This window comes from Otolemur garnettii, unplaced genomic scaffold (assembly GCF_000181295.1).
Source record: "Otolemur garnettii isolate 467f Iridium unplaced genomic scaffold, OtoGar3 scaffold00142, whole genome shotgun sequence".
Lineage (NCBI taxonomy): Eukaryota > Metazoa > Chordata > Mammalia > Primates > Galagidae > Otolemur > Otolemur garnettii.
Window position 1 is genome coordinate 603523 of NW_003852537.1, and position 5037 is coordinate 608559.

A 5037-nucleotide genomic window follows, 5' to 3' on the forward strand; every position below is an offset into this window, starting at 1 on the left:
GATTTCATGTGTTCAAGGAAGCCTTTTACGTGAGTCCTAAACACTCTCATTCTCAGTGTCACACAGTCTGTGGGAGATGCATCATCTCCATTTTACCCATGGGGAAACTGAGGCATGCTGGGTTTGGGCTGAATGGTCCCAGCCAGAAAGGTGGGCTGAAGAGAGAAAAAAGGGCCCATAGGCTGTCTCAGCACAGCCCTGCCTGGGTCTTGACCCTTGGATTCCATTCCTGCCTTGCCCCAAGAGCTGGTGGGAAAGTTACCTGCTTACCAGACTAGCAGAGAAGGGGGCTAAACCACTCCAGGGGCACCACAGGCCAGCTGGCAGTCACATGGAACTTTTACAAATCAGGCTCTGAGTAACTTTCACAGGGCCCCTGCTGCCCAGGGGTCCTTAGGTTCCATGCTATCGTATGTGGTCTTCCTAATGCAGGACACACACTTTATGTCACTTTCAAGGCCTGGACCCAATTGAATCCCCATGAGGGATTCTCTGGTTGACCCAACTTCTGCTGAGGAATGGTGTGAGGTCTCCTGGGCTATTCACATTCCTTTCACAAGGAAGAGCCTGGGATCAGCCTGGAGCTGTGGCTCTTCCACTGACGGGGTGGGAAGGGGTAGTTGGATTTTATGATGCAAAAATGGGCAATGCCTGAGTGCCATCTTTCAGCCAGCAGATGGCTTGGGGGAGGGGTGGGGAAGTAGTGTGATCAAGAGCAGGGACAGGGGTGGGGTGAGGACCTTGGATCACACTTTGACAACTACTGCCTTAGATGTCTCCAAGATCCCCCAAGTTCCTGTTCTCCTTTCCTCCTGGCTGTGTCCATCCCTGTCCCAGCCCCTTCTCCCTCCTTGGTAGCCCACTCTGTTTCTGCTTTCCCATAAGGTCAGGAACACAGACACTTGCTCTCCCTACCTTTCTTCATTGTATTGGAGGTTCTAGCATGTTAAGGCCAGAAAACAAATATAAGTTCTATCTGTGTTTTATTAGATTTCATGTATGTCTATTCCGTATCTGTTCAGTGCAGGGCCAATTATATTATCTGTAATTTCTTATTTTCTGCATTTTTTTTTAAGAGACAGACTATCACTTTGTCACCCTCAGTAGAATGCTGTGGCATCACAGCTCACAGCAACCTCCAGCTCTTGGGCTTAGGCAAGTGTCTTGCCTCAGCCTCCCAAGTAGACCACCACAACACCCAGCTTTTTGTTTGCAGTTTGGCCGGGGCAGGGTTCAAACCTGCCACCCTCAGTATTTGGGGCCGGCACCCTACTCACTGAGCCACAGGTGCTGCCCTATTTTCTGCATTTTTTTTTTTTTTACAGACTTGGTTTTTATTGTTATGTATGTTTGCCCTCACCACCATAGGCCACCCAGGCCTGCAGGGAGGACCAGGCAGCAAAGACAGCTCCAGATGGCTCTATGCTGCCACTTTGGGCCTTAGGGCTTATAAAATGAGCACTGTGGGTTCTACCTTCCAACATGAAGTGTAAACTCTGTTTCACAGACTTCACCATGAGGGAGAGATGGCTGAAGGCACTTTGAGCAAAGAGCAAACCCAATGTCCGAGTTCATCTTCATTTTGGTTACTCCGATGAAGATTGGACACCACTCTGATAGAGAACCAGCACTGCTGGCAGCCGGGGTTAGTGCGCCGACCGGGCAGGGCAAAGGCCCCACTCACTGGTAGAACTTCTTGTTAGGATTGTTGGTGTAGTTAGTTAGCAGCTGGCATGGAGTGAACTGTTTTCCATAGGCAACCTCACACTTCCTGAGCCTGTCTGCTATCTTCTGAGCACTGTACAGATCTGTGAATCTGAAAGGCCCTCCAAAACAAGGTGGGAAGCTGAGCCCAAAGACTGCTCCAATGTTTCCCTCTGCAGGTGTGGCCAAGATCCCTTCCTGCAGGCACATGACTGCCTCATTCACAAATCTTATCAACAGGTGGTACTGGATGTCTTCATCAGAGGAGACTTCAGACTTAGAAGACACCTTCAGACTTGCCAAAATACCATCCATGTCAGAATTCAAGTTCTTATCCTTTATACACTCCTGGTAGATATAAAAGCCCTTCCCAGACTTACGACCGAGGAAGCCCTTGGACACCATCTGTGTCAGTAGTTCTAGGCTTCCACCTCCAAACAGCTCCCCAAAGGCTTTGCCTAGTTCTTCTGCTACATGTTTTGCTACATCCACGCCAACTTCATCCACCAATGTGGCAGCACCCACAGGAAAGCCAAAGCTTGTGGTCAAGGAATCCAGCTTCTTGGGGTCAACTCTTTCCTAGAGTATTCAGATGACTTCAGACATCATGGGTGCAAGACACCTGGTTGTGTAGAAGCCAGGCCCATCCTTAACCACAATGATGACCTTCCCCTGCTTGAGACTGATTGCTACAGCTGAAGCAATTGTGCCCTTGGAAGTTTTCTCCGTTTTGATAATCTCCAGCAGCTGCATCTTGTCCACAGGAGAGAAGTAGTACATGCTAATCACCTTGTCAGGTCTTTTGCTGACAGGAGCAATTTCACAGATAGGCAGAGCAGATGTGTTACCGGCAAAGACACAATACTCTGGAATCACCGCTTCTACTGCCTTTAGCACTTTGTGTTTGAAACTAAGGTCCTCAAAAACAGCTTCAATCACCATGTTGGCCTTTTCAAAACCTTGGTAATTGAGCTGCCCAGTAAGGTTGCTAAAGATAGCATCCCTTTCGAATGATGTTAGAGCTTTCTTCTTCACTTTATCATTCAACCCTTTGAACACTTGCTGCTGTCCCTGGCCTAGCCCAGTGAGTGTAGCATCTTTAAGTAAAGTCTTTAGCCCCTTATCCACGGAGACCTGGGCAATGCCAGCTCCTATGAGCCCTGCATCAAGAATAGCCAGATCCTTCATATCCTTCTGTGGAACTTCAAATTTATTCTTCTTGCACAGAATCTGACCATGGTAAATTCCCATCAAGGCCTTTGATTCTTTGGTTATTGCGAGCTCTCCAAATTTCTGAGATTCAGAGAGATAACCAGCATCATTTTCTTGTTCAATTTCAGTCTTTGCTACATCAATTATTTTCAGAGGTACAGGATAAAGGCCATTTTCTGCATTCTTAATGCTTTTGCATCTGTGGCCTGGCTAGGGAAACTTTCCCATCCAGAGTAGCCAAACTTTAAAATAATAAATCAAACTATCAAATCTGCTGGTAAATTTCCACAGAGAACTATGCTAAAATTAGGATTAAGAATATTTTTGGGCTCGGCACCTGTAGCTCAGTGGCTAGGGCACCAGCCACATACACCAGAGCTGGCGGGTTCAAATCCAGCCTGGGCCTACCAAACAATGACAACTACAACCAGCGACGCCATGGTACTCTACCCGGGCGACAGCTTGAGACTCTGTCTCCAAAAAAAAGAGAATAGTTTTGATTTTGTAGATCAATCTGGGGAGACTGACCTGTCAACAATATGCCTTCCCATGTGTGAACATGGTGTCTCTCTCCAGTGATTGAACACTGAGATTTCTCTCGTCAGTATTTTGCACCTGGATCTCACCCTTCCCTTTAGATATTCCCTGGATGTTGGAGAGGCATCACTGACCTGACATCCTGTCTGTGCCTTGGGCATCTCCTCTTGAGCTGTCTCAGAGGCCCCTTGACTTGTCACTTTCCCCTGGAACATGCTCTCCCTCAGTCTTCCATCTCAGCCACTGACATCTCCCCCACCTGGTTGCTCTATCTGGGAAGCTGTTGTCACCTTTGAGACTGTCCTTGTCCTCTCTCCACACAGCCAGGAACAATTTTGCCTCCAAAATACTATATTTTGGATCTGTCCCCCTTCTCTCCTCTACTATCCACCCCCTAGGCTTGGACACTCCCATGTCCCACCTCGATTATGGCAGCAGCTTCCTGTTCTCATCCCTCCTACACACACACACACACACACACTCCAGCACACAGAGCCTCCTCCAGCCCCAGCCAGAGTGATCTTTTCATCACACACATTTGATCATTCCACTGCTCTGCTTAAAACTCATGAAGGGTGACTACCATCCTTGTAAGAAAGTCCAAATCCCCTCTGTGGTCGATGCCTGCTGCTCTCACCTCATTCCCTTCTCCTCTGTCCTTTGCTCATCCTGTTTTAAGCACAGAGACCTGCTTTGGACTCTGGAGGTTCCAGACTCAAGGCTTTTTTGCCTAGGACTTCCCCTGCCAATAGGGTTCCCCCCACAGTCTTCACCTAGAAAAACTTTCACTCATCAGAGGTCTTGAATGTCATCTTGTTTTGAATGGTCAGAGAAGTACCGTTTTTCCATCCCAGAGTGCCCTGATCTTTTCCTTATAACATTTGGAACATTGTCTGTTTATCCCCTTCTGGAATTGACATAAGAGACCTAACTTGCTAATTTCTGTAGAGTGCCTTCATCTCTGTCCCCAGCCCCTCTCAGGTAGAAGGTTGTTGCTTAACAAGAATCAGGCCCTGGACTTTCCTCTAGACTGCCCAGCTTTCTGGGTGAGTTGACCCACTTCACAGATGCTGAAATGAAGCAGTTTGAGGGTCCATGTATGATGTAATTGGCTTCCCCTCCTCAGAACTTGGTGAGAACCAAAGTTGGAGCACCTCTTGTCCCTCCACCCCATGTGTGGGCCAATAGACTTATCCTATTCGTGTGTCCATATATTGGGGACAGAATCACAGTCTGTGGTTTCTCCCTGGGAATTTATTTCCCCTAAGTAGCCCGGGGGAGGCCGTGAGAACAGGAGGGACCAGCAGGCTCTCCAGCCCCACTCTGGCCTGCTTCAGCCACCACGGGTCCTAGCCCGGGCTACCTCTCACTGCTGGCCTGCTCTCACACACCCCTCAGTCTGGTTTATCTCCGCCCCCCTCCACCATAGCTCCTAGCCTCTGCCATCCACTGTTAAGATCTCTGGGCCACCTCCCCGCGAGTAGGCTGTATTGAGGTCCTGACATGCCAACGCTCTACAGCACACCCGGCAAGGGTCCAGGCTCTCCAGGCCTGGACCGGGAATCTGGGGCACAGACAGGGCAG

General features: G+C 48.9%; 1 pseudogene across 1 annotated transcript; it reads right to left on the minus strand.

The window, feature by feature from the left end:
- Positions 1-1629: 1629 nt before the first annotated feature.
- LOC100963457 lies at positions 1630-3356 on the minus strand (annotated as a pseudogene). Its single transcript, XR_001161644.2, has 2 exons — positions 3325-3356; positions 1630-3106 (listed from the first exon to the last, which is right to left on the minus strand). The product of XR_001161644.2 is annotated as a trifunctional enzyme subunit alpha, mitochondrial pseudogene (transcript).
- Between the last annotated feature and the right edge of the window lie 1681 nt (positions 3357-5037).